This window comes from Mirounga angustirostris, unplaced genomic scaffold (genome assembly GCF_029215605.1).
Source record: "Mirounga angustirostris isolate CCGP_5_RB_7025 unplaced genomic scaffold, mMirAng1.0.hap1 SCAF_18, whole genome shotgun sequence".
Taxonomy (NCBI): domain Eukaryota; kingdom Metazoa; phylum Chordata; class Mammalia; order Carnivora; family Phocidae; genus Mirounga; species Mirounga angustirostris.
The window spans coordinates 1,943,372-1,955,881 of record NW_026991726.1 but is presented as its reverse complement, the minus strand read 5'-3'; the positions used below and the strand labels follow the sequence as shown (position 1 = coordinate 1,955,881).

Genomic DNA, 12,510 nt, shown 5'->3' with positions numbered 1-12,510 from the left:
AAAGTCAAGGATGCCCATGTCCACCACTTCATTTCAATATTGTCATGGAAGTTTGGTCAGAGAAATTATACAAGATTAGTTACTAAAAGCTCACAAATGGAAAGGAAGAAGAAAAAGTTTATTTATATAGGACATGATCTTCTATGCAAATAATCCTAAGAATTGGAAAAACTCTGTACGAGATTATAATATTTCCCGAAAGGTATGAGCAGAGAAGACCAACACATATGGATCAATGGGATACTGCTGAGAATCAAGGAATACATACATGTACAGTCAGTTGTTTTCGAACACGGAGACCAAGATCATTCAATGAGGCAAAAACAGTGTCTCCAACAAACGGTGTTGAGAAACCGGATATCCACATACGAAGGAGTGAAGTCAGAGCATTCCCTTCCACCCTATAAAAAATGAACTCCACATGGATCCAAGAATGAACTTTAAGAGCGAAAATTCTTAACACTCAGAAGGAAGCTAAGAGCACCTAGGGGCAGATCTTCCTTCCCTTGGATTTGGCAATATGGTGTCTCTTGTATGGCACCCGAAGCCCAAGCAACAACAGAGAAAACAGAGACACTGGACTTCAACGTTGCTAAAAACTTTTGTGAATGAAAGGGTAATCTCAAGAGAATGTAAAGAAACCCAAAGAATGCTAGGAAATATTTGCAAATCTCATAGGAGTCTTGCATCTAGAATGTGTACAAAACTCCTCCAACTTAAGAACCTAAACAACCCCACTGAAAATAATAGACATTTCTCCAAAGAAGATAGTCAGACGACCCAGTGAGCACATGGGGCGATTTTCATCATGAGATCGTAGGAAATGCAAGCCAACACCACAGTGACATGCCTTCCCCCACCCAGGAGGAGGGGCTCCAAGATCGGGTCAACCTTCCTCTTGTAAATTTCCACAAAAGGAAGCAAGCAGAATCCTAGAGATGTTCTTCCAGTGGTGACCCCTGTGACGCTCCTGGATCCGAGTGGTGCCAAGGTGGACTGCAGCCAGCGCTACAGTGTGCTGCCCAGATGCGCTCCTTGGGACAAAGGCTCTCATTTCCTCCGTGGCCGGGAGTGCTAGCTGCTGATGGCTCAGAGAAGTCCCTCTGAGGAGCTGCCTGCAGCTGCAGGGCCCCCCTCCCAGGGGGCAGCCGTGCAATGACTGGTTTGTGCACAGTGCAAAGGCTCCACCCTCTGGTCTCAATTCAGGATCTCTCTCCAGGTGGCCCCTCACCGTTCAACCTCTCCTCCCCAAGAAGCTGCCTGCACGCAAGGATCAGCCATGCCCAAGACTCCCCTGTTACCCAGCGCTCCATTTTTGTCTCCCTGCTGCAGCTGTGATTCTCCCTCTCCCTGGAGCCACTCCTTGCATTTTTGTCCCATCTTGCCCGCTCGCCTTAAACTACAGTCACAGGTCTTATCAATTGTCCCGACCCCTCCACGCCTCTCAGTGAACGCTGCTCATTCATTGTCTCATCCTTTTCCAAGAGTGTGCTCACAGACTCAGCAGTAAGAGCTCCGTAATCAAACATTTTATACATGGGAGAAGTCATAAATAATATAACAACAGCAGCATACATTCCCTCGGCCATCAGAAATAAAGCATAATCATAAAACTGAAGCCCCTTGACTTCCTTACTTACTGATCAAAGTCCCCACCAATACCCAGAGGCAACCACTCTCCTGAATTTAGTGTTTAGCATTCTTTTTTACTCTAAAAGAATGGAATTAGGGGCGCCTGGGTGCCTCAGTCGTTAAGCATCTGCCTTCGGCTCAGGTCATGATCCCAGGGTCCTGCGATCGAGCCCCGCATCGGGCTCCCTGCTCCGCGGGAAGCCTGCTTCTCCCTCTCCCACTCCCCCTGCTGGTGTTTCCTCTCTCGTTGTGTCTCTCTCTCTCTCTGTCAAATGAATAAATAAAATCTTAAAAAAAAAAAGAATGGAATTAAACAGTGCATGCATCCATATTCAACTTTTTTTTCATTTAACCTTGTGAAAATCATTTGTGTTGATATATGTAACTAATTTATTCATTTTGTTACCATATACCATCCTATTGGATAGCTATGTATCATTTACCAATTCTCCTAGAGATGACTTGATGGCCTTCCCCGCTGCCAGCAAAAGCAGCATGTTTCAGTGAATGTTCTTGTCTTTGCACACTTGGGCAAGCTGCTCTAGGGTACACACCAAGGGTGGAATTGCTGGGTTGTAGAGTATATGCATCCTTAACTACTAGAAATTGCTAGATGGCTGTTGAGAATCACTAAATCAATTTATACTCCCACCAGCAGTGAATCAGTTCATTCTGCACCGCTCACAAATCCACATCCTTGTCGATTTTGGCATTGACAGATTTTTAAGTTTTAGCCCATCTGTCATGTGTGAAATGGCATGTCCTTGGATTTAATTTCCATTAGCTTAAATCTTAGTGAAAGTGACCTTCTTGTTTGTTGGGGCACCTGGGCAGCTCATTAAGCATTTCCTTTGGCTCAGGTCATGATCCTGGGGTACTGGCATCGGGCCCTGCGTCAGGCTACCAGCTCAGCGGGGAGTTTGCTTCTCCCTCTCCCTTTCCCCCCTCCCCCTCTCGTGCTCTCTCTCTCTCTCAAATAAATTTAAAAAAATTATTTGTTGCACAGGGGTGCCTGGGTGGTTTAGTCTGTTGAACTTCTGACTCTTGATTTTGGTTCAGGTCATTATCTCGGGGTCATAGGTTTGAGCCCTGTGTGGGCTCTGCGCGCTCAGCAGGGAGTTGGCTTCTTCCTCTCCCTCCTCATCTGCCACCACCCCCCATCCCCTCTCTCAAATAAATAAACAAATCTTTTTAAAATTATTTGTTGCACAAATAAATACAAAGTGCTCCACTCATTCGTTCTGGTTCATGCATCTGTCCTGTTTGATGCCTGCAGAGATCCCATTCCTAGACTGTACATATGTTATACTCAGTTTGTACACCTGGCCTTCTACCAAACGCTCCTTTTACATCCTATCCTTACCAAGCTCCCCAGCCAAAATCTATTTCTGGGGATTGTTTCTTCTTGGCTTTGTGTTTTGATTATGTTTGCTGACCTATTCCTGTGACTTTGCCCTGGCAGATCCTCCCATCTCCTTGTCTGGACACTAATCTGTCCTCTAACCTCGTGCTTGGCTGAGGTCTTACATCCGTGACCTTGACCCACGTCATCCTAAACCAATCATAAACGTAGGCTGCAAACAGGCTGACCCCTTGCTCTCCTGTTTCTGATTGGCACTACTAACTCTTTGCTCAGTGGGTCCTGAAGCCTTCATCAATCTTGGTGTCAGTCTTGCTCCTTCCCCCAGGAGACCTGAGGCAGGAAAGCATCCTCAAGCTATAGGGACAACCGATCTAAGATGCTATAATTGCATCCAGCCAGTCACTAACTACTGTCCATTTTTTCTCTGTGAACTCTACTTCCATCATCTTCGGTCCTGCTGTCACCTCGCTGATTATTATTTTTTTTTATTCTTATATTAATCCCCATACATTACATCATTAGTTTTAGATGAAGTGTTCCATGATTCATTGTTTGTGCACAACACCCAGTGCTCCATGCAGAATGTGCCCTCCTCAATACCCACCACCAGGCTAACCCATCCTCCCACCCACCTCCCCTCTAGAACCCTCTTTGTTTTTCAAAGTCCATCGTCTCTCATGGTTTGTCTACCCCTCCGATTTCCCCCGCTTCATTCTTCCCCTCCTGCTACCTTCTTCTTTTTTTTTTTTCTTAACATATATTGCATTATTTGTTTCAGAGGTACAGATCTGAGATTCAACAGTCTTGCACAATTCACAGTGCTTACCAGAGCACATACCCTCCCCAGTGTCTATCACCCAGTCACCCCATCCCTCCCACCCCATCCCCCACTCCAACAACCCTCAGTTTGATTCCTGCGATTAAGAATTCCTCATATCAGTGAAATCATATGATACATGTCTTTCTCTTTTTGACTTATTTCACTCAACATAATACCCTCCAGTTCCATCCACGTCGTTGCAAATGGCAAGATCTCATTCCTTTTGATGGCTGCATAATATTCCATTGTATATATATACCACATCTTCTTCATCCATTCATCTGTCGATGGACATCTTGGCTCTTTCCACAGTTTGGCTATTGTGGACATTGCTGCTATAAACATCGGGGTGCACGTACCCCTTCGGTTCCCTACTTTTGTATCTTTGGGGTAAATACCCAGTAGTGCAATTGCTGGATCATATGGTAGCTCTATTTTCAACTTTTTGAGGAATCTCCATACAGTTTTCCAGAGTGGCTGCACCAGCTTGCATTCCCACAAACAGTGTAGGAGGGTTCCCCTTTCTCCGCATCCCCGCCAACATCTGTCGTTTCCTGACTTGTTAATTTTAGCCATTCTGACTGGTGTGAGGTGGTATCTCATTGAGGTTTTGATTTGGATTTCCCTGATGCCGAGCGATATTGAGCACTTTTTCATGTGTCTGTTGGCCATTTGGATGTCTTCTTTGGAAAAATGTCTGTTCATGTCTTCTGCCCATTTCTTGATTGGATTCTTTGTTCTTTGGGTGTTGAGTTTGATGAGTTCTTTATAGATTTTGGATACTAGCCCTTTATCTGATATGTCATTTGCAAATATCTTCTCCCATTCTGTCGGTTGTCTTTTGGTTTTGTTGACTGTTTCCTTTGCTTTGCAAAAGCTTTTTATCTTGATGAAGTCCCAATAGTTCATTTTTGCCCTTGCTTCCCTTGCCTTTGGCGATGTTTCTAGGAAGAAGTTGCTTCGGCTGAGGTCAAAGACGTTGATGCCTGTGTTCTCCTTTAGGATTTTGATGGACTCCTGTCTTACATTGAGGTCTTTCAACAATTTGGAGTCTATTTTTGTGCGTGGTGTAAGGAAATGGTCCAGTTTCATTCTTCTGCATGTGGCTATCCAATTTTCCCAACACCATTTGTTGAAGAGACTGTCTTTGTTCCACTGGATAGTCTTTCCTGCTTTGTCGAAGATTAGTTGACCATAGAGTTGAGGGTCCATTTCTGGGCTCTCTATTCTGTTCCATTGATCTATGTGTCTGTTTTTGTGCCAGTACCATGCCGTCTTGATGATGACAGCTTTGTAATACAGCTGGAAGTCCGGAATTGTGATGCCGCCGGCTTTGCTTTTCTTTTTCAATATTCCTCTGGCTATGCGGGGTCTTTTCTGGTTCCATACAAATTTTAGGATTATTTGTTCCATTTCTTTGAAAAAGGTGGATGGTATTTTGATGGGGATTGCATTGAATGTGTAGATTGCTCTAGGTAGCATTGACATCTTCACAATATTTGTTCTTCCAATCCATGAGCATGGAACGTTTTTCCATTTCTTTGTGTCTTCCTCAAATTCTTTCATGAGTATTTTATAGTTTTCTGAGTATAGATCCTTTGTGTCTTTGGTTAGATTTATTCCTACGTATCTTATGGTTTTGGGTGCAATTGTAAATGGGATGGATTCCTTAATTTCGCTTTCTTCTGTCTTGTTGTTGGTGTATAGGAAAGCCACTGACTTCTGTGTATTGATTTTATATCCTGCCACTTTACTGAATTCCTGTATGAGTTCTAGCAGTTTTGGGGTGGAGTCTTTTGGGTTTTCCACATAAAGTATCATATCATCTGCAAAGAGTGAGAGTTTGACTTCTTCTTTGCCAATTTGGATGCCTTTGATTTCTTTTTGTTGTCTGATTGCTGTGGCTAGGACTTTCAATACTATGTTGAATAGGAGTGGTGATAGTAGACATCCCTGCCGCGTTCCTGACCTTAGGGGGAAAGCTCTCAGTTTTTCCCCATTGAGAATAATATTTGCTGTAGGTTTTTCATAGATGGCTTTTATGATATTGAGGTATGTACCCTCTATCCCTATACTCTGAAGAGTTTTGATCAAGAAAGGATGCTGTACTTTGTCAGCTTTTTCTGCATCTATTGAGAGGATCCTATGATTCTTGTTCTTTCTTTTGTTAATGTATTGTATCACATTGATTGATTTGCGGATGTTGAACCAACCTTGCAGCCCAGGGATAAATCCCACTTGGTCATGGTGAATAATCCTTTTAATATACTGTTGGATCCTATTGGCTAGTATTTTGGTGAGAATTTTTGCATCCATGTTCATCAGGGATATTGGTCTGTAATTCTCCTTTTTGATGGGGTCTTTGTCTGGTTTGGGGATCAAGGTAATGCTGGCCTCATAAAATGAGTTTGGAAGTTTTTCTTCCGTTTCTATTTTTTGGAACAGTTTCAGAAGAATAGGTATTAATTCTTCTTGAAATGTTTGGTAGAATTCCCCTGGGAAGCCATCTGGCCCTGGGCTTTTGTTTTTTGGGAGATTTTTGATGACTGCTTCCATTTCCTTAGTGGTTATAGGTCTGTTCAGGTTTTCTATTTCTTCCTGGTTCAGTTTTGGTAGTTGATACATCTCTAGGAATGCATCCATCTCTTCCAGGTTATCTAATTTGCTGCCATAGAGTTGCTCATAATATGTTCTTATAATTGTTTGTATTTCTTTGGTGTTGGTTGTGATCTCTCCTCTTTCATTCATGATTTTGTTGATTTGGGTCATTTCTCTTCTCTTTTTGATAAGTCTGGCCAGGGGTTTATCAATCTTGTTAATTCTTTCAAAGAACCAGCTCCTAGTTTCGTTGATCTGTTCTACTGTTCTTTTGGTTTCTATTTCATTGATTTCTGCTCTGATCTTTATGATTTCTCTTCTCCTGCTGGGTTTAGGCTTTATTTGCTGTTCTTTCTCCAGCTCCTTTAGGTGTAGGGTTAGGTTGTGTACTTGAGACCTTTCTTGTTTCTTGAGAAAGGCTTCTTTGCTATATACTTTCCTCTTAGGACTGCCTTTGCTGCATCCCAAAGATTTTGAACAGTTGTGTTTTCATTTTCATTGGTTTCCATGTATTTTTTTAAATTCTTCTTTAATTTCCTGGTTGACCCATTCATTCTTCAGTAGGATGCTCCTTAGCCTCCATGTATTTGAGTTCTTTCCGACTTTCCTCTTGTGATTGAGTTCTAGTTTCAAAGCATTGTGGTCTGAAAATAGGCAGGGAATGATCCCAATCTTTTGGTACCGGTTGAGACCTGATTTATGACCTAGGATGTGATCTATTCTGGAGAATGTTCCATGGGCACTAGAGAAGAATGTGTATTCCGTTGCTTTGGGGTGGAATGTTCTGAATATGTCTGTGAAGTCCATTTGGTCCAGTGTGTCATTTAAAGTCTTTATTTCCTTGTTGATCTTTTGCTTACACGATCTGTCCATTTCAGTGAGGGGGGTGTTAAAGTCCCCCACTATTATTGTATTGTTGTCGATGTGTTTCTTTGCTTTTGTTATTAATTGCCTTATGTAATTGGCTGCTCCCATGTTAGGGGCATAGATATTTACAATTGTTAGATCTTCTTGTTGGATAGATCCTTTAAGTATGATATAGTGTCCTTCCTCATCTCTTATTACAGTCTTTGATTTATAATCTAATTTGTCTGATCTAAGGATTGCCACCCCAGCTTTCTTTTGGTGTCCATTAGCATGGTAAATGGTTTTCCACCCCCTCACTTTCAATCTGGGGGTGTCTTTGGTTCTAAAATGAGTCTCTTGCAGACAGCATATCTATGGGTCTTGTTTTTGAATCCAGTCTGTTAGCCTGTGTCTTTTGATTGGGGCGTTTATCCCATTTACATTCAGGGTAACTATTGAAAGATAGTAATTTAGTGCCATTGTATTGCCTGTAAGGTGACTGTTACCATATATTGTCTGTGTTCCTTTCTGGTCTATGTTGCTTTTAGGGTCTCTCTTTGCTTAGAGGACCCCTTTCAAGATTTCCTGTAGGGATGGTTTTGTGTTTGCAAATTCCTTTAGTTTTTGTTTGTCCTGGAAGCTTTTTATCTCTCCTTCAATTTTCAATGACAGCCTAGCTGGATAGAGTATTCTTGGCTGCGTATTTTTCTCATTTAGTGCTCTGAATATATCCTGCCAGTCCTTTCTGGCCTGCCAGGTCTCTGTGGATAGGTCTGTTGCCAATCTAATGTTTCTACCATTGTAGGTTACATATCTCTTCTCCCGAGCTGCTTTCAGGATTTTCTCTTTGTCTATGAGACTCGTAAGTTTTACTATTAGATGTCGGGGAGTTGACCTATTTTTATTGATTTTGAGAGGGGTTCTCTGTGCTTCCTGGATTTTCATGCCTGTTTCTTTCCCCAAATTAGGGAAGTTCTCTGCTATAATTTGCTCCATTATACCTTCTGCCCCTCTCTCTCTTTCTTCTTCTTCTGGGATCCCAATTATTCTAATGTTGTTTCGTCTTATGGTATCATTTATCTCTCGAATTCTGCCCTCGTGATCCAGTAGTTGTTTATCTCTCTTTTTCTCAGCTTCTTTATTTTCCATCATTTCATCTTCTATATTACTGATTCTCTCTTCTGCATCATTTATTCTAGCAGTTAGTGCCCCCATTTTTGATTGCACCTCATTAATAGCCTTTTTAATTTCTACTTGGTTGGATTTTAGCTCTTTTACTTCTCCAGAAAGCGTTTCTCTAATAACTTCCATATTTTTTCAAGCCCAGCTAGTATCTTTAAAGTGATGATTCTGAACTCTAGATCTGACATCGTACTAATGTCCGTATTGAGTAGGTCCCTGGCAGTCGGTACTACCTCTTGTTCTTTTTGTTGCGGTGATTTTTTCCATCTTGTCATTTTGTGCAGAGGAGAATAGATTAATGAGAGAACAAAATGCTAGCAGAATAACCACGTCCCCAGAAAATATACTCTAAACAAATCAGAAAAGACCTAAAGCAGTGGGATAAGAAAGGGAAAGAGAGAAAAAAGAAAAAGAAAAAAAAAAAAGATAAAGATAAAAACAAAAACAAACAAAACGAAACAACAACAACAAAAGGAAAATCAGAATATGATCAAATATGATCTATATGGTATATAGATCAGTGCCACACACTAGATTTGGGGTGTATTTTGGTCTTTTAGAAGAAAGTGCCTCCCAAAATTTTAAAGAAAGAAAAACTTATATATGTACAAAAATAAGGGTTGATATGATGAAGGGATGGAATATGATTGTAAAAATGGAAATTATAAAAATGTTATAAAAGGAATTGATAAGAAGTTGTTTGAAAAAAGAAAGAAGAGGATTTAAAAAAAGAAAAAACAAAAAGAGAAAAAAAAAGGGAGAGGATGTGATCAGGCAAGGGAATAGAAAGCACCATATACTAGAGATTTAGGGTATATTTTAATCTGTTAGAAGAAACTATCTCAAAATTTTAAAGAGAGAACAACTTATATATATAAGCCAAAAATATGGGTAACTACTATGAAGGGATAGAATATGACTCTAAAAATGAAAAATAAAGTTTTTTTTTTGTTGTTTTTTAAAAAGGGATTGATAAGATGTTGGTAGAAAAAGGGAAAAAGAAAAATTCAAAAAGATATAATAAGACAAAAAGACAGTTAAAAAAAATTGACTTTAAAAGACTAAAGAATCATGGTAAAAAAGCCGTGAATTCTATGTGCAGTAGTCCCCTAGCGCCGGAGTTCTGCCGTTCTCATTGATCGGTAAACTTGGTCTTGGCTGGCTGTTCTCACTGATCTTCTGGGGAGGGGCCTGTTGCCGTGGTTTCCAAATGTCTCTGCCGGAGGCGGAATTGCCCCGCCCTTGCCCCCTCCCGGCTAAGTAATCTGCTCGGGTTTGCTCTCCGGGGCTTTTGTTCCCTGCGAGCTTTCCGTACAGCTTTGGGGGCGGAGAGTGAAAATGGCGGCCTCCCAATCTCCGCCCCAGAGGAGCCGAGAACTCGGGGCCCCGCTCCTCAGTGAGCCCCCAGAGAAAAGCCGTCAGTCACTCCCGTCTCCCCGGTCTCCGCCGCACTCCGTGCTCACCGGGCCTGCGACCGCGCGTTTCTCTCTCTGGCACCCGACCGTGTGTGGAGTCTCCAAACCCAGCAGATCCCTGCGGTGCGCTCCTGCGCCGCTCCTCCCAGGGGAGGAAGGGGAGTTACCCCGGATCTGCCGCTTGTTGGGTCCCTGCTGGAGGAGCAGGGGCTCGACTGGGCCGCGGATCGCGGTTTATGGCCACCCCGAGCTGAGAGCCTGCGCCTGGGCTCCACCTCTGCAGCTGGCTTCCCTGCTCCGATCCCTGGGAGCTCTGCTGCACTCAGGCACCCCCGGTCTTTCTGTGACCCCGAGGGTCCTGAGACCACACTCTCCCGGAGGGTTCCACCCCCCGCTTAGCCACCAGAGTGACGTCCCTCAGCGGAGCAGACTTATAAAAGTTCCGGTTTTGTGCTCCGCGGCTCTATCACTTGCCAGAAGCGGCCGACGGAGGCCCCTCCCCCGCCGTCTATCCTCCCGAATATCGCCGCAGATTCACTTCTCCGCACGTCCTACCTTCCAGAAAGTGGTCGCTTTTCTGTTCAGAGAGTTGTTGCTCTTCCTTTCTTCGATCTCCTGTTGGGTTTGTAGGTGTTCAGAATGGTTTGGTCCCTATCCAGCTGAATTCCTGAGAGGAGACGAAATCCAGGTCTCCTACTCCTCCGCCATCTTGCTCCGTCACCTCGCTGATTCTTGCAATGAGCCAGAAGAGCTGCACAGAACCCCTGAGGTCCCCAGTGATGTCCACAGGGGACCCGGAGGCTGTTAGGAGCCAGTCTCTGAGAGGCTTTCTGAGGCCTCGGGGCTGTATATTGGGAAGAGGTCCCTGGGGCCTTCCTGAGCTCCACTAGGAGACAATCCCAGGAGACTGCCTGAGGTTGTGTCAGGAGGGAGTCCCTGCGGATCCACTGAAACTTTATTGGAAGATCTCTGGAGATTCCCTGAGGTCATGTAAGGACAGGATCCCGGAAGAGCTCATCAGGCTATGCAACGAAGGAGCCCTGAGGATCTAGTGAGGGTATGTCAGCTGGGGATCACCAAGGATCCATTAAGATCACACCAAAGAGAAGTTTCCTGGAGTTTCTATGGTGACAAAAGGGGGTCCCTGGAGAGTTCCCATGGTTGTCATTCATCCAACACACACTTGCAGAGGCAGAAGACCTCGGCCCCACTGAGCAGGATCTCACAAGCTACCTGTGGACACAGAGATCATAAAAACAGTCAGGTAAATGTTGCAGGGTGGGAGCAAGGACCTGTGGAAAGGGCATAAAATTCGGTGTCCGCGAGGTGAGCGAGCCATTCTGCTCTTCCGGGAGGGGCAGCCTTTGGGGGTGGTGGGCATACGGCTGCCGTACTGCATGTAAAGAACCCGGCGCAGATCTTGCGTGTGGCAAGAACTCCATCAGTGCTACCCATCAGTAAGCGAGGGGCACGGGCACACTTACACATGGAGCCCAATTCTTGTCTCACGAGAGAACTGGCGGAGGTGCGTCCGCGGACTGTCCTGCAGTCGGGAAAGGCCAGGACCTGGCTTCTCGGTCCGGGTCCGCGACCAAGAGAAATCCAGCGCCAGTCACGCACGTCACCCCACATCTTCGTTGGCTACGTCGAGTTAAAAGAAGCAAACACCGAAACACCGAAACATAACCTCAGCAGCTGTCATTTCACCACGTAACCAACGCAGACTCGCTCTTTTCAAAGATTTCATTCACTCGAGCGAGCTCTCGAGCGAGCGAGGGCACCAGCCGGGAAGGGGCAGGCGGAGGGGGAAGCAGAGTCTCCCCGCCGAGCGGGGGGCCCGACGCGGGGCTCGAGCCCAGGGCCCTGGGGTCACGACCCGAGTCCACGGCAGACGGCGGGCCGAGGGAGCCGCCCGGCGCCCTACCCGTGTAGACGGACTCTCCCTCCGCTCCGCTTCGTGCCGACTCTTCGAAAACCCTGCCGGGGGCTTCCTGCGCCGGGTTCCGCGACCCCCAGGCGCCCCCCCCCCCCCGCTCCGCCGACCCCGCTGCCCCTCGCTGCCTCCGCGCGCCCCGGGCCCTCCCGCCGCCTCGCCCGGCGGCAGAGCACAGAGCCGGACGGGGCCCCAGCCAGCCGCCCGCACCGCAGCCACCACACCCCTCCCCGGCGTCGCCCTTGAATGCCGTCACGCCCGCGCCTTGCGTCCGGCGCGCCTGGGCGGAGGCGGGACTTCCGGGCGCGCGGAGGCGGGACTTCCGGGAGCAAGCGGAAGAGCCTCTGGGCTCTGGGGTCATGACCTGAGTCCAAGGCAGATGGCGGGCCGACTGAGCCGCCCGGCGCCCCACCAGTGTAGACGGACTCTCCCTCCGCTCCGCTTCGCGCCGACTCTTCGAAAACCCTGCCGGGGGCTTCCTGCGCCGGGTTCCGCGACCCCCAGGCACCCCCCCCCCCCCCGCTCCGCCGACCCCGCTGCCCCTCGCTGCCTCCGCGCGCCCCGGACCCTCCCGCCGCCTCGCCCGGCGGCAGAGCACAGAGCCGGACGGGGGCCCCAGCCAGCCGCCACCACACGGACCCCCGCCGCCCGCACGGCAGCCGCCACACTCCCTCCCCGGCGTCGCCCTTGAATGCCGTCACGCCCGCGCCTTGCGTCCGGC

General features: G+C 46.4%; 1 long non-coding RNA gene across 1 annotated transcript; it reads right to left on the bottom strand.

Annotated features, from left to right (window-relative positions):
• Positions 1–672: 672 nt before the first annotated feature.
• On the bottom strand, positions 673–12,277 carry LOC135363075 (uncharacterized). Its single transcript, XR_010408797.1, has 3 exons — positions 11,341–12,277; positions 10,578–11,089; positions 673–3,459 (listed from the first exon to the last, which is right to left on the bottom strand). It is a non-coding gene; the product is annotated as an uncharacterized LOC135363075 (long non-coding RNA).
• Between the last annotated feature and the right edge of the window lie 233 nt (positions 12,278–12,510).